The sequence below is a fragment of the Neovison vison genome, chromosome 9 (assembly GCF_020171115.1).
Source record: "Neovison vison isolate M4711 chromosome 9, ASM_NN_V1, whole genome shotgun sequence".
Lineage (NCBI taxonomy): Eukaryota > Metazoa > Chordata > Mammalia > Carnivora > Mustelidae > Neogale > Neogale vison.
In genome coordinates, this window is record NC_058099.1 from 57,387,624 (window position 1) to 57,414,470 (window position 26,847).

Below are 26,847 nucleotides of genomic sequence, written 5' to 3' on the forward strand. Positions count from 1 at the left end.
ACCAATGAGAATGAAGACACTTCGGTCCAAAACCTATGGGATACAGCAAAGGCGGTCCTAAGGGGAAAATATATAGCCATCCAAGCCTTGCTCAAAAAAATTGAAAAATCCCGAACACACCAGCTGTCTCTACACCTTAAAGAACTGGAGGATCAACAACAAATCAAACCAACTCCACACATAAGAAGGGAAATCATCAAGATTAGAGCTGAGATCAATGAGGGAGAAACCAGAGATACAGTAGAACGTATCAATGAAACTAGAAGCTGGTTTTTTGAAAGAATCAATAAGATCGATAAGCCACTGGCTACACTAATCCAAAAGAAAAGAGAGAAATCCCAAATTCATAAAATTATGAATGAAAAGGGAGAGATCACAACTAACACCAAGGAAGTAGAAACAATCATCAGAAGTTATTACGAACAGTTATATGCCAATAAGCTTAGCAACCTAGATGAAATGGATGCATTCCTGGAAAAATATAAACTACCAAAATTGAACCAGGAAGAAATCGACAACCTGAATAGACCGATATCTAATAATGAGATTGAAGCAGTGATCAAAAATCTCCCAAAAAACAAGAGCCCAGGACCTGACGGATTCCCTGGGGAATTCTACCAAACCTTCCAAGAAGAAATAACACCTATTCTCCTGAAGCTGTTTCAAAAAATTGAAGCAGAAGGAAAACTTCCAGACTCTTTCTATGAAGCCAGCATTACCCTGATCCCCAAACCAGGCAAGGACCATACCAAAAAGGAGAATTTCAGACCAATATCACTGATGAATATGGATGCTAAGATTCTAAACAAGATCCTAGCCAACAGGATCCAACAACACATTAAAAAGTTTATCCACCATGATCAGGTGGGATTCATCCCTGGGCTACAAGGATGGTTCAACATTCGTAAATCAATCAATGTGATACAACAAATTAATATGAGAAGAGAGAAGAACCACATGGTCCTCTCAATTGATGCAGAAAAAGCATTTGACAAAATCCAACATCCGTTCCTGATTAAAACGCTTCAAAGTATAGGGATAGAGGGAACATTCCTGAACCTCATCAAATCTATCTATGAAAGACCCACAGCAAATATCATCCTCAATGGGAAAAAGCTTGCAGCCTTCCCGTTGAGATCAGGAACAAGACAAGGATGCCCACTTTCACCACTCTTATTCAACATAGTATTAGAAGTCCTAGCAACAGCAATCAGACAACAGAGAGAAATAAAAGGTATCCAAATTGGTAATGAAGAAGTCAAACTCTCTCTCTTCGCAGATGACATGATTCTTTATATGGAAAACCCAAAAGACTCCACCCCCAAGCTACTAGAACTCATACAGCAATTCAGCAGCGTGGCAGGATACAAAGTCAATGTGCAGAAATCAGCGGCTTTCTTATACACTAACAATGAAAATACAGAAAGGGAAATTAGAGAATCGATTCCATTTACTATAGCACCAAGAACCATAAGATACCTGGGAATAAACCTAACTAAAGAGGTAAAGGATCTATACTTGAGGAACTATAGAACACTCATGAAAGAAATTGAAGAAGACACAAAAAGATGGAAGACCATTCCATGCTCTTGGATCGGAAGAATAAATATTGTTAAAATGTCTATACTGCCTAGAGCAATCTATACTTTTAATGCCATTCCGATCAAAATTCCACCGGCATTCTTCAAAGAGCTGGAGCAAATAATCCTAAAATTTGTATGGAATCAGAAGAGACCCCGAATCACTAAGGAAATGTTGAAAAACAAAAATAAAGCTGGCGGCATCACCTTACCTGATTTCAAGCTTTATTACAAAGCTGTGATCACCAAGACAGCATGGTACTGGCATAAAAACAGACACATAGACCAGTGGAACAGAGTAGAGAGCCCTGATATGGACCCTCAACTCTATGGTCAATTAATCTTCGACAAAACAGGAAAAAAATATACAGTGGAAAAAAGACAGTCTCTTCAATAAATGGTGCTGGGAAAACTGGACAGCTATATGTAGAAGAATGAAACTCGACCATTCTCTTACACCGTACACAAAGATCAACTCAAAATGGATAAAAGACCTCAACGTGAGACAGGAATCTATCAGAATCTTAGAGGAGAACATAGGCAGTAATGTCTTTGATATCAGCCACAGCAACTTCTTTCAAGATACGTCTCCAAAGGCAAAGGAAACAAAAGTGAAAATAAACTTCTGGGACTTCATCAAAATCAAAAGCTTCTGCACAGCAAAGGAAACAGTCAAAAAAACAAAGAGGCAACCCACGGAATGGGAGAAGATATTTGCAAATGACAGTACAGACAAAAGGTTGATATCCAGGAATTATAATGAACTCCTCAAACTCAACCCACACGAAACAGACAAACACATCAAAAAATGGGCAGAAGATATGAACAGACACTTCTCCAATCAAGAAATACAAATGGCTATCAGACACATGAAAAAATGCTCATCATCATTAGCCCTCAGGGAGATTCAAATTAAAACCACATTGAGATATCACCTTACACCAGTTAGAATGGCCAAAATTAACAAAACAGGAAACAACATGTGTTGGAGAGGATGTGGAGAAAGGGGAACCCTCTTACACTGTTGGTGGGAATGCAAGTTGGTGCAGCCTCTTTGGAGAACAGTGTGGAGATTCCTCAAGAAATTAAAAATAGAGCTTCCCTATGACCCTGCAATTGCACTCCTGGGTATTTACCCCAAAGATACAGATGTCGTGAAAAGAAGGGCCATCTGTACCCCAATGTTTATAGCAGCAATGGCCACAGTCGCCAAACTATGGAAAGAACCAAGATGCCCTTCAACGGATGAATGGATAAGGAAGATGTGGTCCATATACACTATGGAGTATTATGCCTCCATCAGAAAGGACGAATATCCAACTTTTGTAGCAACATGGACGGGACTGGAAGAGATTATGCTGAGTGAAATCAGTCAAGCAGAGAGAGTCAATTATCATATGGTTTCACTCATTTGTGGAGCATAACCAATAGCATGGAGGACAAGGGGCGTTAGAGAGGAGTAGGAAATTTGGGTAAATTGGAAGGGGAGGTGAACCATGAGAGACTATGGACTCTGAAAAACAGTCTGAGGGGTTTGAAGTGGCGGGGGTGTGGGAGGTTGGGGTACCAGGTGGTGGGTATTATAGAGGGCACAGCTTGCATGGAGCACTGGGTGTGGTGAAAAAATAATGAATACTGTTTTTCTGAAAATAAATAAATTGGGAGAAAAAAAAAAACAAAAATGATCCCACAAAAGGAACTTCTAAACATATGAAAAAAATTCTAATGTTAAGAAAGACAACAATCAACATGAACACTTGGAATAGTAAGTTAATATTACAGAACTGTCTGAAAGCTTTTGAATGTGTTTATTCATTTTTTAGTTTCATAAATATTTTAAAAGAAAATAGAAGTGAAACAAGAGATATGGATATGGGAAACAGAAAATTTTGAATGAGAGGCGCCTGGGTGGCTCAGTGGGTTAAAGCCTCTGCCTTTGGCTAGGGTCATGATCTCAGGGTCCAGGGATCGAGCCCCGCATCAGGCTCTCTGCTCAACGGAGAGTCTGTTCCCCACCCCCCTGCCTGCCTCTCTGCCTATTTGTGATCTCTGTAAATAAATAAATAAAATCTTTAATACAACAAATTTTTGAATGAAGATATCATCACTGAAAAAAAATATATGAGGAGAATTCTATCTCTATACTGTCAAAGCTAAAATTTGTGATTTAGAAAATATTACAGAAAAATTTACTTAGAGCACAAAGCTAATATGTAAAGAGAAAGCACACACAGTTTTTTATATTTTATACAGTTATTGCCTATGTTACTGAGATTGAATTACTTCAATTCACATGTAATAGATGTCACAGAAGAATGGACTAAAATATGGTTGAAAAGTGATGTTTGAAGACATAATAACTAAGACTTTATATTTGGAAGAAGCAATTCAAAGAAAACAATTACTGGGGCACCTGGGTGGCTCAGTGGGTTAAGCCTCTGCCTTCGGCTCAGGTCATGATTCTGGTGTCCTGGGATCAAGCCCCGCGTCAGGCTCTCTGCTCAGCGGGGAGCCTGCTTCCTCCTCTCTCTCTCTCTGCCTGCCTCTCTGCCTACTTGTGATCTCTGTCAAATAAACAAAGAAAATAATCACTGATATGCAACCACAGGAAAGACTCTCAAAACTACTGTACTAAGTAAAAGAAGCCAAAAGTAGAAGACTACCTATTGTAAAATTTAATTTAAATAAATTCTAGGATAATATTTGTAGAGAGGAAGAGACCTGTCCCTGAAATGCTTTGGAAGGATTTCCTGTAGTAAATAGAACCTGGGATTTATGAAACTATGTAACTTTCTGGAATGGAAATGTTAGAAACCTAAAGATATTTCACAATCACATAGGTGGGTCAGTATGTTGGCCAACCAATTCATGATTTCCACCTAAGTCCTGATCTCAGTGTGCTGGGATTGAGTCCTATGTCTGGTTCCCAGCTTAGCAGGGAGTCTACCTGGGGACTCTCTCTCTTCCTCTCCCTCTGCCCCTTTCCCCAAGCTGCCCCATACCTGCTCAGTCAGGCTCACTCTCTCTCTCAAATAAATAAATCTTAGAAAAAAGATATTTCACAATTAAAATATTTCTTACTGTTTGAGAAATCACACAACCCTCTATTGAGTCTGGGCCACAAGAGCATGCCTAACTTCAAAAGAAGGACCAGAGAAGCAAACTTTCTCTTCTTTGTCCGAGACTTCTGAGTAGGTACCTGTGTCTTTGAAACTATTTAGGAACGATTGATACTAGGTAACTTATCTGATTTGTATTCTTCAAACATGATCATCTAATCCTATGTAATCCTCAGTAATAATAGACATGTAATTTTATATTATATAAACATACATTTGGAAAACTGAGATACACTCTTAAATAACTAATGTATTAAAAAAAATCACAATGGAAATTTTGTCAAACTAAACAGTAATGAATGCACTACATGTGAAAAATTTCAGGATATAACTAAATATAGATAAATTTAATGGTTTTTTTTTTTTTTAAGATTTGTGTATTTATTTTAAGAGAAAGGGACAGCAGAAAAAAAAGCACTTACAAGTTGGGGGAGGGGCAGAAGAAGAGAATTTTCAGGCAGATTGCCAGCTGAGCACCACGTGGGCCTGCATCCCACAACCATGAGATCATGATCTGAGTTAAAATCAGGACTCAGATGCTCAACCAACCGAGCCAACCAGGTGCCCTAAAAGCATTTAATTCAATAATGAATAATGATATATTTATGCCAATAGGGTACGTAAAGGATTTAAGGAAAACTTAAAGAAATGCATTAAAAAACACTAAATATGCAAGTGGACGAGAGAGAAAACTAAAGAATACTGGTAAGAATAGACACAGATTTTTTTTTTTTAATAAAGCTGATGGCATTAATTAGCTTGAACTTCAGGAATTTATCAATATTCCACTGCTTGCCATTTAAAAATATGTTTTATTTGCCTTATCACAATTTTAATAATTAATATTATAAAGAGGATAAAAAGGAAGAGTTATAAAAGAGATTGAAGTAAAATGGTTTAAATATTAGAAAATGCTATGAATAAATAAATGAATATAAACTTGAAACAGAATAATTGGCATTTTTATGAAAAATATCTATTAGCAAATTTGTTCAAGAAGAACTAACATTATTTTTTTAAAACTTCACTTAAAGAAATTCAATTAGTTTTTAAAAAATCCCTATGCATCTGCAGAAGTCCCTGAATATATGTTATTTTAAGCCACATTGTATCAAATCCCCAAAGCACAGTTAATTTCCAGTTCTGCCATGCATTTAGAGAATAAAAATAAATGAACATAAATAAAAAATGTTCATTTTACAAAGGTAGAATAAAACAAGAACAGAATAAGAACAGAAAATATTATTAAAAGCTCATTTAGGAACAGATATGTAAAATACTAAGTAAAATAATAGGAAGTAAAATTCTAAAGTGTATTAAAAATACATCATTGTCAAGTAGAATTTATCTCGTGAATGTCATTCAGAAAAACATTGGTCAATACCTAGTAAAAATGAAGACATGCTTAAGGAAATCCAGTTATTGTCTTACTATTCCACCTGAAGTATATACCACTAAAATCAAACTTATACATAAATATACATAATGAGACATATTAGAAATTCCATTGCAATATTGTTTATGATATATTAAGAATGCTGGCAAAATTGAGGAAAATTCACATGTTATTTTATAGGATAATAAAATAATAAACCTATTCATATGATACAATTAAAATGAAAATATGATTGGCTAGAGCTGCCTATATCGATATGGTTAAATATAAAAAGTATGTATGTATTTAAACTGATATCTCACATTGTAAAGGGATACAAACATTATAAATATGTAGTGAAAATGTAAAAGCAGGCATAGAGACAAGAAACTCAAATTCAGAATGGCATTTACTTCTTAGTAGAAATAGCAATGAAGTATAGGAGAGAGATATGGAAACACTCTATTATTTGTAATTTCTCTTTTTATTTGAAAAAAATTACATAAATATACAAGATGTTTATATTTGACAAAGCTCATGACAGGCATAGGAGTATTATTCTTTGTATATTTTGGAATACTGTGTAACAGAAACTAGTAAAAATTAATTAATTCATTAATATTTTTATGAAAATAACACTTTTAAAAATCTTAGTTTTGGTGGCATCTGTGCAGCTCAGTTGGTTAAGGATCTGCCCTCGCTTCAGGTTATGGTCCCAGTGGGATCGAGCCCACATGAGGCTCCCTGCTCAGTGGAGAAACTGCTTCCCCTTCTCCCTCTGCTGCTCCCCTACTTGTGCACTCTCTCTTTCTCTCTCTGTCAAATAAATAAAATCTTTAAAAAAAAATCTTAGTGTTGCTTTTTTTAGATAGTTTATAAATTTTCAAAGAAAAACAAATACAGAATTAGGTAAGGAGAAATTTATTTGAAACAATCATTATAATAAGGAAAAGGAAGACGATTGCAACAGGGAGAAAGCTGGAGAAAGATTTGCAAATGTCTCAAATATTGGGCAGAAATAGGGTTTTTTCTTTTACAGACAAGAGTAAGCAAGGCTAGAGAGAACAGAGTAGGGGAGAGTGGATAGAGGTAGGTGCTGTGATGAGACAGCTGATCCGGGAATGTGTTTTCCTGAGATCAGCAGAAAGGATAAATGCTGGCTCAGACTGAAGGTGGACTTAAGAGCATAGAAACTGACTAAAGGTTAGTCAGATCAGTATTAAGTCCAGATGAGTCAGTGAGTACAAAGAGTTCAGGTACGAATTTATGAAGCAAAGAACGGGAATATGGAGGGTCTATGTAAAAAGGGGTCATCTGTAAATTCTAAGTGGAAAAAAAAAAGAAAAAGATTCTTTGCAGGAAATTATTTCCAGAAACACATGAGCTAAGGGATTTTTTTTTCTTTTTTTTTAATCATCACTCTTTTCAGAACCACAGGTCTCAGGCAAAGATTAAAACAATCAATATTTGGAAGTCAGTAAATGGTAATCTTTGCATAAGACTTTTCCAAATCTTATTTGGCAAGTTTTCTTAGTCTACTCTTTTAAGCAAAGCAAGGCATACCATTCCTTTTCTAACATTAGAAAGTAGGTCAAATTTAAAAGAGACTTGGAGAGGTCAGTGCAGAAGCTCAGTGACAGCTCCCAAACTCACAGCCAGATCAGGCCAAAAGTATTCTTAAGAAAGGCTGGCCCAGTTTGTGTTGTTGGTTTGGTTAGTTCATGTATTTTTTGTTTGTTTGTTTATGAATAGATCTGGCCAAATTTAGGTTGGTGTGATCTCTCCATTTCCCCTAAGGAAATCCACAGCCCTAATGCTTTCACTGGCTGCCTCACAGATTCTTATTTCCTTCCTGGCCATTGGTGGATGAGTTCCCAACTCCTAGTCTCCATCAAAATCCAGCTAAACTAAGAGCTTTGGAAACAGAAGCCACAGTGGCTTTCCTGAATGTTACTATTTTCATAGAATTACTTTGAAATGGAACAGATGAAATTGAAAGTTCCTTTTGAGCTCTAAATCATTCCACTCTCAGTCTACATTTTAATGAAGACACTTTTTACAAACAAGATCTTAAATTATAAGCTGAACAAAAATATTGACGATATTTATAATATGTCAGTTAATTTATTTACTTAAAAACTGTTTTTTAAATTAAAGAAATTTAAAATATCAAACCAAAATAGTGTGTAGAAGATACATTCAATCATGTCTCCCAGTAGATAAAAACCTAAAAAAAAACACACCCCAAAGAAAATGTCATATCTAGCTTAAGCATGAACATATTTCTGTATTATTCTGCAGAAAAAAACTGATTAAATTTGAAACATTCTTAAATTTTTAAAGAATAATGTTTAAAACCACTATGGAGTATAGTTGTAGCAAAGGTGTAAATATCTAGATATTTATACTTTTCTCAGACTAACACAAACCATTGTGAGATACTTTTACTCATGTTTTTGTAAGGAGAATAAAACTCAAATGTAGCATATAAAATACTATTCAATTATGAGAGCCCTAAAATAACTTGTTTTGATTTAAGGACATATTTATACCAACATTTTATCATTCTTTTAAAAATTGTTTATTTACTTTTGAAAGATAATTTATATAACCTAATATTAAAACAATGACTATAAATTAGTATTATCAAACACAGTTAAGTCTGGAGAAATATTTGTTGATATTTTGTTTGCTTCCATGAATCAAAATACATTATAAATGTCTCACCCTTTGTTTGTTGTTGTTGTCTTTTCTACAAAATCAATAAAATACTGTTTGAATGGGAAATTGGGTTGGAGTAGAATGGAGGCCAACTGCTGATAAGGGAGACAAAGATAGTACAGTACCTAATTAATACTATTTTATGTCAAACATCCATTCTGCTCATTCTTATAACAATTTCTCCTCTATTCCCAGCATGCACAATAAACTTGGTTTCTAGCTTAGTCCTTAAAAGGACTCACTGCTGTAAACACCAGTTTCTATATGATGTTAAAATAACAGTCCAGGGAATAAATTGTCACATAAGGGAAAAATGATATACCCAACATCCATTATACGGCTGAGTAATATTGAATTTGTACACAAAAAATAAAATGATAACACTCTTACATTTCTTACAGTATTAATAAGATAATGTATGCAAAATCCCTGTGTAAACCACAATGACTTCTACCAATCCCTGAACCTTTTGGTATAGGTTGTGATATAATGCATTTAGATACATTATCAGTTGTATATTCTATCATGAACCTTCTTCATCTTTGGATCCCAAGGACTTCTCATAGTATTTCATATATAACAAGGTTCCATAAATTTTTTAGAGTGAATAAATAAATCAATATAATTACTTTTACTGCTTGATCCTTGGATTACACATCATTGTAATAATTCCAAATCAGAAATGAAAGCATTCATTTAAATAAGGTAATAAATGCAAGGTATCACATATAGTGCCTGTCATCTTACCATAATAGTATCAGATACATTTGTTAGAATACCTAGTACGTATCAACTACTTTACGTGATACATACTACACACATATATGGTTCTTAACACTTACATCAACCCAAAAGGTAAATATTATAACCATAGTCATTATAAAGTTGAATTAGCAAAAGCGCAGAGAGTTCAAATAACTTAACGAAGGACACAGAGGCAATAGGGTATGGAAGGAAAATCAAAAAGTTAATTGCATTTATTGCTTGGATATGTGAAACTCTCAAACTGAGTTTTTAAAAGTTCTACAGAATATACTACTTTTGTCAAAAACCATCACAACACTCTACAATATGAGTATTCCAGTGACATATACTCTCACAGTTTCCACAGACATTTTCTTGCATCCTCACAAAAGCTCTGAGATTTAGGCAGCATAAGTCCCTCAATCTCTGGAGCAACTTTCTCTCCATAGTCCTACCTCTTCTCTAAATAGATAATGTGATAATTAATATCACTTCAACATCAGAAAAATAAAGACATGAGGATACTTTGTGTCAAACCTGAAGAATGGCTTAATTATAATAGTGTGGGCCAAAGACTGACTTAGCCTTTTGTCCACAGAAAGCAGTGCTGGCTCTGCTGTACCCAAAGCTTGTTCTCATTTTAGTATGCCACATTTCCTGGAGTTGCTCAATAAATGTTTAATGAGTGGCTTGACATTAGTAGTTTTTCTTAGCTTTAAATTCTATGTACAATGAAGTAAAAATAATGGTAGTAGCTTCATAGTATCATGCTGAGGATTGAAACAAGAGAAGTAAATGAACAATACATGAATTTATCCTGGCACACAGTAGGCTTTATTGAAAATTATTTATCAACCAGGAACCCCTGGCAATTGTTGAATACAGATCCTATATTAGCACAAGTTGTGAAGACTAAAAAGTTAGTACCTCCTACAGTCTCACCCCGCCAGAAAATAAATTTATATTTTAATCATATACTACCTGTTCTTCAATTATAATGTCTTAATATAAGATCTACTAATACTCCAATGTATTCTCCCATGAATTCTGTGTCACCTCTTACAATTTTCTACAGTTCAATTTCATATAATTTATTTGTAATATAATTTTACACATCACTCCACAGTCAAGACTACTTTGAATATTGTCATAGTGTGAGTCTTATAACAAAGAATATTGTCATTCTCATCCAGTGATTAAGTGCAAATAATTGTTGAGTAGGATTTGTTATATGTTCTTGGAACAATCGAAATCCTTTCAGAGAGATCCATTCTAATAGACAGATTTTAAATTTTTGTCAATCAGCACTTTGATTTTGACAAATAACTTTGTTTTGTGGGTGGAAATTATCATCTGCTCAATTCTAATATGGAGTTGTATGTTTATGGTCATTATATTCAGCAAGTGCAAAAATAATTGGCAGTGTTACCTTCTGAAAAAATGGTTACATAATGGATATTTTTAGCTACTCAGGAAAGGAGAGCAGAAGACTGAATTTTTTTACTTCTTATTGTAGGTTTATAACAGTAGAAGAAACAATCTTCTTCTTCCACTCTTTAGAAATTTCTCATAATGCTCTATACTAGTGGTATACAAATACTCAAAGCCTCATCTTCAGTGCAGACTTTTCTTTTCCTTAACTAAATTTTAAGTCTCACAAGTCCTTGGTTCCAGCTTCCAAACAAAGATAAGTTCAGGATTCTCATGGATTTTCACCTTGACCCAGTATTATAGCCAAATGCATATTCTACGCATGAGATTCTTTTCACTATCATAAAAAAATTTTAGGTTACTTAGCTCTATTTAGTTAAGTAAGGAAGAGAGAGAGAGAGTTTCAGTTTACCTCAGTTAATGGTGACAATTAATTATAAGGATTCCTGGGGAATTTGGTTTAAATAGTAAATAATTTTAATAGCTGAGCAGAAAATGCTTGAAGGACAACAGAACACTGTTTCTGTACCAGAATAAATAGTAAGTACCAGAAAACTGGTTTCTGGTACATCTGAACCAGAACATCAGTACTAAAGTCTGGATGATGGTAATAAATATAAGACCTAGTTAGAGACCTTTCAAAGGCATGTTTGTTTGAAATAAGATAAGGTGAGAAAGCTACTGAGGGCAAATTCCTGGGTAGGAGCCTTCATTTCTTAGACATTTCCAGTAAACATTTCTCAACTATTTTTTATGCATTTTCATCAGTTTTATCTATTATGTAAATGTACTATACTAAAAATAGCAGCTTTCTTCTAAATTTAAAAGTGTAACTATTATAGTACTTGTGTTCTGTCATCAACAGCTATGAAATTGGACTAAATATGTGAAACAATAGTTTTCAGACCTTGCACAATGGTCAACATGGACTGGATTTTAGCAAGGAGAAAAATCAGCAAAGTAAGCCCTATAACTATTCCCGCTTTCTGCCAAGAAGAAATTCCTTGACAGTGGATAAGCAGAGGGATGCCTCGGTGGCTCAGTCTTTAAGCATCTGCCTTCCTCTGCCTTCAGCTCAGATCATGGTCCCAGGACCCAGGGATCCAGCCCCATACTGTGGTCCCTGCTCAGCAGGAAGCTTCTCCTTCTCTCACTTCCCCTGCTTGTGTTCCCTCTCTTGCTTTGTATCTCTCTGTCAAATAAGTAGATAAAATCATTATTTAAAAAAAAATAAAAAGAAAGGGAGAACACTGAAACAAACAAACAAAAAAAACAACAAAAGAAAACTGTGATCTCAGTGAATTAAAAAAAAAAAATCAAAGTCAAAGGATTTAAAAATCATTTATGGGGAGGCCAGTGTAACTACACTTGATGGAGCTATGAAGATAACATATTCCTAAAAACTGGTAAGGATCCCCTTATGTCTGGCATGCGTATAAAAAATTCCATGAGGTTAGCAAAGAACAATCGCCAGGGAAAGTGCTTTTACCAGGAAGCTAAAAATGACAAATTCTCAAGGTTCACGAAGAACAAAGAATTGCTCATGTTTCTTCACTCTCATTATAGAAACCTCACTAAATATATGGGACATTCTTGAGTGACCTGAAAAGGGTAATATTATGCTATCATAATATTGTAATTAAAATAACCCTAGAATAAAGGGCAAGCTTTTGTACATATCTTTAAAAAGCAAAACAAAACCAAAAAGCCTTGTAAAAGATCAAACTGATCTGTAAATAATTTAAATGCTTCCTTAAAATAATATAAAATACCAGGGCTCCTGGGTGGCTCAGTGGTTAAGTGTCTGCTTTCGGCTCAGGTCATGATCCCAGGGTCCTGGAATGAAGCCCTGCATCAGGTTCCCTGCTCAGTTTCTCCCTCTCTACTCCCCCCGCTTGTGTTACCTCTCTCACCACACCTCTCTCTGTCAAATAAATAAATAAAATCTTTTAAAAGATAAAATAATACAAAATATCTACCACATAATGACAATGTGTTGTAAATGAGAGAGTAAGTCTCCCCTGTGGAGGCTTTAAGGATCAAACCAGTGCAAATGCAAGAATCACAATAGAAAAGCATATAAAATTAATGGTTGTATTACACTCACAGTTTCTAGAAGAGGACAGCACAGCACACTGAGGAGGTGGCCATATGGGAAGCATGCCAGGGAACCAGTTCAACCAGGCAAATTGAGATCTAGGAGAGAGTGAGGACCCACTAGTTGAGATCTAGGAGAGAGTGAGGAGCCATTATTGGAGTCAGGATGGAGCACACAAGCCAAAGGTGTGAAGGGATTTTTATTGGTGCATTTGAATATCACTAGGTTATGATCAGTAGAAGAAGGGAGTCTTGTGGCAGCAGTCACCATTAGCACACTTGTGCAGCTGGTCACCGGGGTAAGGTACTCATAGCCACCAGGAAAATATGAACATTTTAAAATTTACGAACAAAAAAGTGTTGTGTTGAAGTTTCAGTAAAATATTGTTGCACATGAACATAAGTGAACAAATACTACCAATAAACCTTTAAAAAAATCAGCCTATAGAAACAGATCAAGAAATAAAGGAGAAAATGGAATTAGCAGCAAATTATTTGAACTGGGTAGAAATGAAATTATTTATAGGATACTAATAAACTACAACTCAAGAAGAAATGATAACTCTACACACCTACATTAGAAATCATATTAGTGACTCAGTATCCAATGTAACATGCAAGAAAAGAAGGGCAACTTAAAGAGTAAGGATATCAAAATTCCACTGGCATTTTTCAAAGAGCTGGAACAAACAATCCTAAAATTTGTATGGAACCAGAAGAGACTTTGCATTGCTAAGGAAATGTTTAAAAAACAAAACAAAACAAAAGTGGGGCATCACGTTGCCTGATTCCATACTTTACTACAAAGCTGTGATCACCAAGACAGCATAGTACTGGCACAAAAACAGACACATAGACCAGTGGAACAGAGTAGAAATCCCAGATATGGACCCACAACTCTATGGTCAAATAATCTTTGACAAAGCAAGAAAAAATATACAGTGGGAAAAAGACAGTCTCTTCAATAAATGATGCTGAGAAAATTGGACAGCTACATGTAGAAGAATGAAACTCGACCATTATCTTACACCATACACAAAGATAGACTCAAAATGGATAAAAGATTTCAACATGAGGCAGGAATCTATCAAAATCCTAGAGGACAACATAGGTAGTAATCTCTTCAACATCGGCCACAGCAACTTCTTTCAAGATATATCTCCAAAGGTAAAGTAAACAAAAGTGAAAATGAACTTTTGGGACTTCATCAAGATCTAAAGCTTCTGCACAGCAAAGGAAACAGTCAACAAAGAGACAACCCATGGAATGGGTGAAGATATTTGCAAATGACACTACAGACCAAGGGCTGATATCCAAGATCTAGAGAATTCCTCACACTCAACACACATAAAACAGATAATCACATCAAAAAATGTATAGAAGACATTAACAGACACTTTTCCAAAGAAGACAAACAAATGGCTAACAGACACATAAAAAAAAAATGTTCATCGTCATTAGCCATCAGGGAGATTCAAGTCAAACCCTCATTGAGATCAGTTAGAATGGCCAAAATTAACAAGACAGTAAACAACATGTGTTGGTCAGGATGTGGAGAAAGGGGAACCCTCTTATACTGTTATTGAGAATGCAAGTTGGTGCAGCCACATTGGAAAACAGTGTGGAGATTCCTTAAGAAATTGAAAATAGAGCTTACCTATGACCCTGCAATTGTACTACTGGGTATTTGCCCCAAAGATACAGATGCAGAGAAAAGAAGGGCCATTTATACCCCAATGTTCATAGCAGCAATGGCCACAGTCGCCAAACTGTGGAAAGAACCAAGATGCCCTTCAACAGATGAATGGATAAAGAAGATGTGGTCTGTATATACAATGGAGTATTATGCCTCCATCAGAAAGGATGAATACCCAACTTTTGTATCAACGTGGACAGGACTGGAAGAGATTATGCTGAGTGAAATAAGTCAAACAGAGAGATTTAATTATTGTATGGTTTCACTTACTTGTGGAGCATAAGGAATAACACGGAAGACACTGGGAGATGAAGTGGAGAAGTGAATTAGGGGAAATTGGAGTGGGAGACAAACCATAAGAGACTGTGGACTCTGCGAAACAAATTGAGGTTTTGGAGGAGAGGGTGTTGGCAGACTGGGTGAGCCTGGTGGTGGGTGGTATGGAGGGCACATATTGCATGGAGCACTAGGTGTGGTGCCTGAACAATGAATCTTGGAACACTGAAAAGAAATAAAATAAAATGAAATGGAAAAAAAAGAAATAAAACTTAAGTAAAAATGAAATAAAGAGAAAAACAGCAAAACAATTGATAAAAATCAATGAAATCATAATAAAATCAATAAAATCAAACACAGTCTCTTGAAGAAGATATATAAAATTGGTAAAATTCTAGCTGAGCAGAAGATCAGACACAAATTACCCTAACAAAAATAAAGAAGTTGATATACTGAAGATTCATCTGATATTAAAAAGATAATAAGAGAATATAATGAAAAAATACAGCAAAAAAATTTGATACTCCAAATGTAAGGGACAAACTTGTTGACAGATACAAATCACAAACCTTACTAAAGAAGAAATAGTTGACCTCAACAGCCCAATATCCATTTAAAAGTTGAATTTTATCTCAAAACATTGCCATGATGAAAATTCCTGACCCATTTGACTTTGCTCGCCAAGGAAGATATTTTATTTAATAAATAAGTGCCAATTCTACACAAAATAATAAAAAGAAATATGTATATTCTCTGGAGAAATCAAAGGTTTTGCTCATACATAGACTTCTCTATGTTCATAGCAGTTTTAGTTGTAATAGACCAAAAAAATTTAGTAATCTAGATGTCTACCAGTAAGGAGAAAGCTTGAAGCAACTCGTATCCATAAAAACAACCAGTAGCATAAACAGTGGAATACTACTCAGCCAAAAAGAAGAATGAAATATTGATACATGCTACCAAATGTATGAATCCAAAATCATTATGCAAAAAAAAAAAAAGAAAAAAGAAGAAGAAGAAGAAGAAGAAGTCAGATCCTTCCCTAAGGATTTATATACAATTATAGAAGACAGAAACTAACTTTTAGGGACAGAAATCAGATTGATGATTTCCAGGAAAAAAAAAAAATCATGTGAAAGAATGCAAAGGGAGGAAGTACAAAAGGGCATAAGGTAACTCTTCTGGAAAATAGAAATATTTGCTGTTATGACTGTTAATGGTTTAATAGTATACATACATCAAAACATCAAATTGTGCACTTTAAATATGCACATGAACGCATGTCAATTTTACCTCAATAAAATAAAAATAAAGTAATTAAAGAAGCAAAGAATAGATAGAATAGATATTACCAATAACAAATAAGTAAGAAGATGGTAGATTTAAACCCAAATATATGAATGCTTAATTTGAAATGAAATATTCTAAATATTTAAAATAAAAGACAAAAAATGTAAAATAACATTTTAAAAAGGGGTTAAACTATTTCGTCAGTGCCAAAACCACTCTAACAAATAAAGGCATAAATAGGCTTAAAGTGAAAAAAAGAAAGTACATCATGCATTAATCCTAAGAATGTTAAAGTAACAATATTTGTATCAAACATAGATTTCAGAACATATATATTACCAGGAGTATGAGAGACATGCAATAGTAATAATAGGGTTATGTAATTTAGGACATATGATAATCCTAAATGTTTATATTCCTATCAGGGCTGTTCAGATTATAAAACAGCAGTTTGTAGAATTTAAAAGAGAAATGGACGGTTCCAGGAATATCCAACACTCCTTCCTCAGTAATCAATAGAACAAGTAGATAGAAAATCAATAAAGATATAGATGACCTGAACAGGACTATCATCCAACTTGACTTAACTGACAATATTACCAAAAGAAAAAAAGAAAAAAAAGGACATTTTCATCATTTGGGGTTAGGTAAAGATTTCTTACAGATAACATAAAAGGACTAACTATAAAATACATTGACAATTAGACTTTATAATATTTTAAAATATCTTTTAATTAAAATATCTTTTAATTAAATCATGCCATTAAGAAAATGAATAGTCATGCTGCAAACTACGAGAAAATATCTACAACACATACATTTGGCAAAGTACTAATATCTGATCTCTGGAAAGTACTCCTATAAGTCAATAAAATAGACAACCAGTAGTATAAAAGAAAGTACAAAACAAGAACTGATAGCCCAAATCAAAAAATGTCCAACCAAGGCCTGAAAAAAATGTTGAAAATCAATTGTTACCAGGAAATGCATATTAAAATTAAAATTAAGATCCATATTAAAATTCCACATAGCCATTGGAATGATGAAACTTCATCACTGAACTTTAACACTAAATGAGATCAAGGATGTGCAGAAGCTAGAACTTTAATACTTTGCTAGTGGGAATATAAAATGGTACCACCACTTTGAAAAATTTTGTCACTTCTTTAAAATGCAAAATATACCCTTTTTTCTTACATATGTACACAAATACATAAAAAATTATACTTCTGCAAAAGTCCTTGGCAAGAATATTAATAGAAAATTTATTCATAATAACCAAACACTACAAAGAGCTAGATATCCCTTAACAGAAAAACAATTTTAAAATCTGTAGTTTGCTCATATAATCGAATACTCTTTAAAAATAAAAAGGAATAGGGGCGCCTGAGTGGCTCAGTGGGTTAAGCCGCTGCCTTCGGCTCAGGTCATGATCTCAGGGTCCTGGGATCGAGTCCCGCATCGGGCTCTCTGCTCAGCAGGGAGCCTGGTTCCCTCTCTCTCTCTCTCTCTGCCTGCCTCTCCATCTACTTGTGATTTCTCTCTGTCAAATAAATAAATAAAATCTTTTAAAAAATAAATAAATAAATAATAAAAAATAAAAATAAATAAAAAAAATAAAAAGGAATAAACTGTAGGTACATGCAGAAACCAGGAAGAATCTCAAAAACATGCTGAGTGAAAGAAATAGACACATAAAAATCAATATTGTGTGATTCATTTATGTGAAGTTCTAGAACAGGCAAACCAAGATATGAGATAAAATTTATAATATTAGGAAAATAAATAGATAAAATAACTTAATGATATCCAGTTGCTGCAGTGGCAGATGGGTTTGAAAAGACAGTAGAAAAATTTCTAAGATGATGGAAATATTTTCCATCTTACTTGAGAAGGTGGTTTATAGTGTATAAAATTTTCAAAACTGATTAAATGATATACTGACCTATTATTTCACCAGATGGAAACAACAAACTCCACCCAACAACATCCCCAGAAAAAGTTATAAAATGCTGGGAATGGAAACATTGTTCAAATAATAGGGCAAGAAATAATAAGCATTCAAATATATGGGTAGTTTATTCAGATTAAAAGAAGATATAGTCCTTCTGAATGTGTTACTCTCAGCTGTAAACTATTGAAAAGAAAGGATTTTTTTTCTATAATATGCCCTAGAAAATATTGGCTAATATAGTGTTGACATAACATCAGCTAATTTAAATTAGTAAATGTCTATTAGTAGATTTGTTAATATGTTTACATTATGTGCTGTATTTAGAAACTATCAACAACTACTTACAGAGTTACTACTCCATGTCTACCAGAGTGAAAGACACTGAGGACACCAAAGAAATAGAGGAGAATGTCTTTCATCAGGTCTTCCTAAAGAATTGGTGAATGCATTATCAATCTTCATGCTTAAAGATTCAAAAACTTAGAACATTTGGGATAGAAATCTTCTAAAATAGTTGTACACACACCTATATTTTCAAAGTTATATACCTGTGGGGTCACAACAAAGTGCATCCCTTCCACAGTACTGTCATTTTTTTTCAAATTTTTTATTTTATATTTTTATCCGCAGGGGTACAGGTCTGTGAATCACCAGGTTTACACACTTCACAGCTCTCACCATAGCGCACACCCTCCCCAATGTCCATAACTCCACCCCCCTTCTCCCAACCCCCCTCCCCTCAGCAACCCTCAGTTTGTTTTGAGAGATTAAGAGTCACTTATGGTTTGTCTCCCTCCCAATCCCAACTACAGTACTGTCATTTAATGATACTCTGAAGGACTGTTAAAGAACAAACAATCCTTTAAAGTAAGTGTTTCCTTGATTATTTAGTTAGTTAGTTTGTTTGTTTCCTTGATTTTCCTTTTAGGCTACTAATTTACAGTTTATCTTCTCCATTAACATGGGAAACCTGATAAGTGTATTTTTTAAAATAATTTTTCAAAGTCATAATTACATCCCGGGCACTGTACTAATATAATCTGTGTTATACACCATAATAACATGCTTTGGTAAACATCATTTTTTTCCCCCTGCTAGCACCCATTTTCCTCTGCACTTGGTAAAACATCCAGATTTTTGAAGAACCACCTACCATGCTCATTCAGAATCCACATAGTGAAGTGTGTGGGCTTATGAGCCATGCTGTAGCTATTAATATTGCATGCCCCCCGGCTGTGATATTTGGGTCAAAGATTACACAGGGGAATCCAATGAGGATCAATCCCAGAATTTTGTGGAACTACTGGGAAGGAAAACTTATTTTTCTGCCATGTTTACTAGGTCAAAGGAAAATGTAACATCTGCTGATGACCACCATATGGAAAAGACTTTTGGGGATTGAGGCTACATAGAAGAAAACAGAATCCAAATACAGAGAAAGAATTGCATCTTACAGCTTCATTTGATTGGATTCAGCCATTTTTAAAAACTCATCCTAGACTTTCAGTTATATGAGGTATTATGTGTTCTATTCCCGGCTGTTACAACTTAGAAAGACTGATCTAATAAGGATACCCAATCTCACTTATGCCTTTTCCAGCCCTCCAAGTAAATGTTGTGATTCTTCACATTTTACATAATCTGAGGTTGAGAGAGATTAATATCTTCCCTAGGTAATGTAGTTATTAGTTATTAAGTGATAGAATCAGGATTCAAAATGATGTTTATGTAACACCAAAATCCACAGTCTCAACCTTCTTCTTCTTCTTTTTTTTTTTTTTTTTTTCAGTCTTAACCTTCTTAAACTCACTTAACCACTAAACTCAACTCTAGAAACTCTGTCAGGTGAGGATATATGAATAGAGGTCAGTTTTGTTTGTTTGCTTTAATTTACACATCAACATTTATTATTTGCTTCTAGGTTTTATTTATTTATTTGAGAGAGAGTGAGCATATATGCAAGCTGGTGAAGGAGCAGGGGTAGAGGGATATGGAGAAGCAGACTCTCCACTGAAAGCAGAGCCAGACAGAAGGGTAAATCCCAGGACTCTAAGATAATGACCTGAGGCCAAGTTAGTTATTTAACTGAGTCACCCACCTCCCTACACAAGAACATTTATAAACCCTACTACTAATAGTTTAACAATTCTGTCCAACAAATGTAGTTCTGTCAACCAGTAGTCATTAAAAAGGGATAGGATAACTTAAGTAGGAGTATTATTATGATATAAAGTCCTAGACTCATCAAATATAAGCATAGGATGCCTACAAAACTAATGAACTAATGAACACGAGAAAACTATTCTCTTCTTCCTCTGACAAATCTGATTATTTTATTGGTGTATAACCTTTCAGCTGGACTGGACTCTTTTTTTTTTTTTTAAAGATTTTATTTGTTTATTTGACAGACAGAGATCACAAGTAGACAAAGAGGCAGGCAGAGAGAGAGAGAGAGAGGGAAGCAGGCTCCCTGCTGAGCAGAGAGCCCGATGCGGGACTCGATCCCAGGACCCTGAGATCATGACCTGAGCCGAAGGCAGCGGCTTAACCCACTGAGCCACCCAGGCGCCCCTGGACTGGACTCTTAAAACATCTTTTCTCTTTTATTTCTTTCCTAAATAACTGTGTCAGTACCCTCAAAAATTAGTTCTAGAGCCATCTTTGCTTGGACCAGCTCAGTCACCTGATTGAAAATGTATGGATTACAAAAAGTGAAGAACATAGCATCTGTGTATTGATTCAGTTTGCTTGACCAAACTTTAGTCAGGCTACTGAAAGTTCTGCTAGGCCCACTTCCTTATAAAATCTAGTTTTAGCAAGAACTCTTCTAAGTCAGTTTATGTGGAACCCTCCACCCTTGATACCTGATCACCCTTCATATCTAATAAGGTTCTTTACCTTCTGTCATCCCCCAGGTGATATCTGATTACCCTTGTTTGTCTTTAGCAGGAAACTTGTTAGGTCAGTTTAGCCAAAATCCCTCCTAACCCTGATGTCTCCTCTCAGTAATCTTCCATCCTCTGACTCTAACTTTGCACTTTGGCTATCAGTTCTCATTTTCTGTGCTGTATTTGGAGTTGAGTGCAATTTCTCTTCCCTAATGAAAAATCCCATTGCAGTGGTTTTTATACCTATTGTGATGGTCCTAAATAAGGTCTGCCTTATTATCTTAAAAAAAAATATCATCATGGTGAGTGCTGTGAAGTGTGTAAACCTGGCGATTCACAGACCTGTACCCCTGGGGATAAAAATATATGTTTATAAAAAATTAAAAAAAATATTAAAAAAAAAAAACAAAATAAAAACAAAAAAACACAAAATATCATCAATATTTGTTTTTCCTTTAACAGTATCAGATGCTTGTTATATGGCATTCAGAGTTTATTTTTATTCTCTATCTCAAAACATTGATTTTTCTTTAAAACTCTTTTAACTACTTATAATTGGAAAAATTAATAGTATATATTTTCTCCTCCCTCAGAAGAATGTAAAGTTCTTGAAGTGCATATCATGACTTACTTGTGTTTGATTCCTCAGCATTTAACACAGTAGTTAGCATACATTAGCTCTCAGTGTAGAATTAGTGAATAAATAAATAGATGATCAATATAAAAAGAGACAAAAATCTCTGGCCAGGGAAAAAAATCAGTGCTTTCTCCTCCTTTTATTCCTCTAAATTTGTATTGTCATGCTGATAAAACAAGGAAATTGAACAAATTATTGCTTTGTAATAATAATTCTTGTGTGGCATGAGGCAAATTACTAAACTTCTCTCTGCTTCATATTTCTATTAATATATTGGAAATACTAACAGTTTGTTATTATTATTATTATTGCTGTTATTAGTATTATTACTACTACTACTAAAGGTTTCAGTCAGGCTTTAACCAAGAGAATACCTGGATATTATTTAGTGGATACCACATGATCAATAAAAGTCTCATAACAGGATGCCTGGCTGGCTCAGTCAGCAGAGCATGTAACTCTTGGTCTCAGGGTCATGAGTTCAAGCCCCGTGCCCCATGTTGGGTGTAAAGAGTACTTAAATAAATGAATAAATCTCTTAAAAAACAAATAAAAGTCTCATGGTTATTCAGGTCTATTTCTTTGTAATTTCAGAATGAGGCAGCAAAAATAGATTAGCACACAGTCAGATAATTATTCTCAAATGGTTCATTCACTTAACTCCAGCTCTTTGTCATTACATTGCAAATACTAAACCACTTTCTATAATTCTCCTGAGATGACTGTCTATATCTCATGGAGTTTGCATGAAGATTATTCCTCAGAGATTCTGCTCTCTGCTTTCATTGTTTGTCACTCATTTTATGCTCTCCTGCATTGGCTATGTTCTTCTCTATATCTAATATTTAAATGCCTCAATAAAGAGGGTCTAGTTCGTTAGCCATTCACCACTAGTACATGCAATTCTGTTAGACCTATGGCACTTCAATCCTTTTATTAGTGTTCTGGCCAGGAAACATTCATTAGTATCACAACTGTATCTACAGTAGTAGATCAAATTGGTGTAGAAGTGAATAAAACTAGTAGCAAGGATCTGTTTGTATCTTTCTTAAGTACTCAAGGTAATCTCTCTTTATTCCCTCCTCTCTTGGCTCTTACTCCACTGTGCCCTTCATGCAGAACTCCATGAACTACCTCTCTCTACTCATCTCCACTGTAACAAAATTTGCCCCTACTGAAGCTGCTTTTGCTAGTCACCAATGGTCTCTATGTTTGTTAATTCGAGGGTCAGTTTTCAGTTCTTATTTCATTTATCTTATAAGCATTATTTGGTATAAGGAAAAGCACAAATTAAAAATAGAGGCTTAATTTTTCCTCTTGAAAGGAAGAAGGAAGACTTGCTTTCTTTTTCTAAGAATGCCTATTTCAGAAAACTTGTAATTTAGAAAATTTAAGTACTCTTTCCTCCCTTTGAAATGTATATTAATCCTTTTGAAAACTAGGTGGGCCCTTTTATCAGCTTTATGACCCAAAAATCTTTCTTCAGTTCCTGGGAACCATCTCTTTGAAGTGCAAACAGAGTGATAGCTCTCCTGTCTTCCAGTTTGTTGCTCGGAGCTCTACTTTGGAGGACACCCCGTTCCAAGTTGCAAAACTATCTCCTGTAATAAAGATATGAAAAGTTTTGTTTTGTTTTTTGTTTTCTCCTCTAGATAAAGCCAATTAGCCAATACAATTGGCCATTCCAATTATCAGGTAAAGTTAGGATAAGCTATCCCTCACAAATGGTGCTGTGAAGTCCTTTTACTTGAAGACGAGTTACAGTTTATCTTAAGAACACTTATGTAATGGCATGTATATGCTTGGCTATATAAAGGGTAAGGTTTTTCCCATTTTTGCGATCTTTCAGTGTATTGCCTGTGATTTGTAACACATTCTGGTTTAATACTGGCTCAGTATTAAAAAGGCAGGGCAGGGTATTGTGGGGAATAGGGAGGTAAAAAGTGAAACAAGATGGGACCAGGGAAGGAGAAAGACTTAATCTAAGGAAACAAACTGAGGGTTCCTGGGGGGTGGGGGGGTTAGGGATGGGTTAGCTGGGTTATTGACATTGGGGAACATATGTGCTATGTATGGCGAGTGCTAATCGCTTCTCGGCCTTTTGGCTAAGATCAAGTGTATGGTGAGTGCTGTGAATTGGGTAAGACTGATGATTCACAGACTTGTACCCCTGAAGCAAATAATATATGTTAATAAATTTAAAAAATTAAAAAAATAATAAAAAGATGTTTTAGTATCAAAAAATATTAAAAATATTTTCTTTCTCTACTATGTTTGTAGAAAGGATTTATCAGTTGGGATACAATTTTGTTTTCAATCATATTTCCCTAATGTTGGGAAAATTGTCCTTCCTTTTTCTTTGAAACACTATTTTTTTCATTTGGCTTCCATAATTCCATATTTTCTTACTAGTTTGACATTTCTTATGGTTCTCATTTCATTCTCCCAGAAGGTCTTATTGGTCAGTCATGGGACTTCCCCTATTATTTACTATGCTCATCCTTTGATGAGCTCATACATGCTCAGTAATTTTAAATACCGTCTATTAACTGAAGACCCCCAATTTTTATCTCTAGCCTAAACCTCTGGATTAAAACTCACATATTCAGCATTTCTACTTGTATATGTAATAGACATCTTGGAATCAAGTCTAAAACTGAATTCTTGATATTCCCTTCAAGCCCTATGCTAGTAGTTTTCTCATCTTAGTTAATGACAACATCATCCAATTGCTTTGGAAAAATAACCCACATAAAATCATTAAGTAAAGCAATAAAATAAAAATTGGTTAATGGAAATAGTAATAAGAGATAAAAAAAAAATTTAGATCAGTAAAAATATTACACTCAGAGGCATCATAAAATGATAATATGTAAATAATAAAGTTGTCCATTACAATGTATATTCCTCAAAAAATGAGAAGTTTAAGGAAACAAAAGAATGCAGCACATTTCCACCCCCAAGAAAGAGAAAAACAGTAGGGAAAAAGGGATATAAATAGTTAATACACTGGAATACCATGAAGAATTTTGATCACAGTATAACAAAAAAGTTGATTAATATAAACTTATGTTTTTCTGTAATAAAATTGAATAAAGCAATACTTGTTATAAATGTTCAAACTCAAAATCCCTCACTAATTCAACAATTTTCACATGTGAAATACTAAGTTGAAATGAACTTAGTATTTCATTATAAAAAGGAATGAATATAAAAAGTGTGCTTACCAGACATGTGCTTGCATAGCCCATTTTGGTGTGGGTTAAATTGGCATTTTTATTGTGTCCTGTAGTTTAGCCTTAGAGATATTGTCAATTTGCTGAAATTTGAATTTCTCTGTTTTTTAAAGAAAATAACTTATAGGCAATTCTGTCAATTATCACCATGTTAAAGAAAAAAAATAATGTGATATATAAATTCTTGGTTCTGATAATATACATTCAAATACAGAAAATATGTATTAAACTCATGAGGAAAAAAAAACTGCTTTTTTGAATGTTGAAGCTGTTGTGATAAAGAAAATGACAGGATTAAATATTAAAGTGGGCAGAAAAAAACTGGGACAGGACAAAATACGATCTTATTCTGAAATAGTCACAGAGGACATGGTCTTAAATTTCACAACTTGAATCACAAAATGTTCTACCACACACATAAAATGATTGAATCTAGTTATTTTTCTCAAGCACACTTATTCAGATGTTAGCTAAATACATGTATCTTTATACTTCTAAAATTTAAGTTTTTAAATTTGTAAATTAACATTAATGGAATAGCTCCGATTAGTCATGGTGAAATCAGCAGGCTTAGCATTGCTCTTGTTTCAGAATACCACTGAATGGAAAGAATAGATAATATACCTATTATTGAAATGTAATCTTGATTTGTTTTATTTGGTTGGTTGGATGGTTGGGTGAATGGTTGGATAGAGAGATTGTTTAACTTATAGTGTTTCAGTTCTTATCAGTGCAATATGTATTTAATAGGTATTTTGACTTACCTTTATAGTACTTAATATGATTTCCTAGTATTATACTTGTACAGACATTGTTAGGTGACAAGTCTATTTAAAAAATTAAAAAAAAAACTTGTTTAGACTTAATCTTTTACTTTAAACATATCAGATGAATAAAGCATATGACATTTTAAAGCAGAATTAATCTATGTGCAATATGGTATCCTGACATAGACATCCTAAGCTATCTAATTGTATCACTGTTACTTTTTAATTTTTGACAAATGTATCATAGTTATGGACTAAATATGTATCATGAATATAATATGTGAACTGTAGAGATGCTATCTTGTCCAACTTATTTTTAGTTGAGAAAGACAAAATTTGTAAAGAAAGCATGATTTTTCTTTTCAACTATTCTTAAATCTAATATCACTACAAAAATATGTTATAAAGTGATTTATCCCTGGTTCTCATTTATTTTATTCACTTTCATATTTCTTAGAGAAATCCTCTTAAGTTCTGACTTAGGAAAAATCATCTGACAATCATTTATTTTAATTTAAATTACAAAATCCACAAAATGCAGATTAATTTGGTTTCTGAATCTGCTCTTAAAGGAGCAGTGTGTTTCTTTTTCTTTTTTTTTTTTAAGATTTTATTTATTTATTTGACAGACAGAGATCACAAGTAGGCAGAGAGGCAGGCAGAGAGAAAGATGGAAAAAGCAGGCTCTCTGATTAGCAGAGGGCCCAATGGGAGGCTCAATCCCAGGACCCTGACTGGCATCATGACCTGAGCCAAAGACAGAGGCTTAACACACTGAGCCACCTAGGCACCCCAAATTACATTTATTAAAAAAAAAAAAAAAGGCAGAAAGAAAGTTTATTTTTTCTTAGACTATCATTTCATAGAGTGCTGTATGCTCTTTCTTTTTTTCCCATTTTTTTATTATTATTATTATGTTCAATTAGCCAACATACAGCACATAATTAGTGTTTGTTGGAGTGTTCAGTGAATCATTAGTTACGTATAACACCAGTGCTCATCACCACACAGGCCCTCCCTTCTTAATACCCATCAC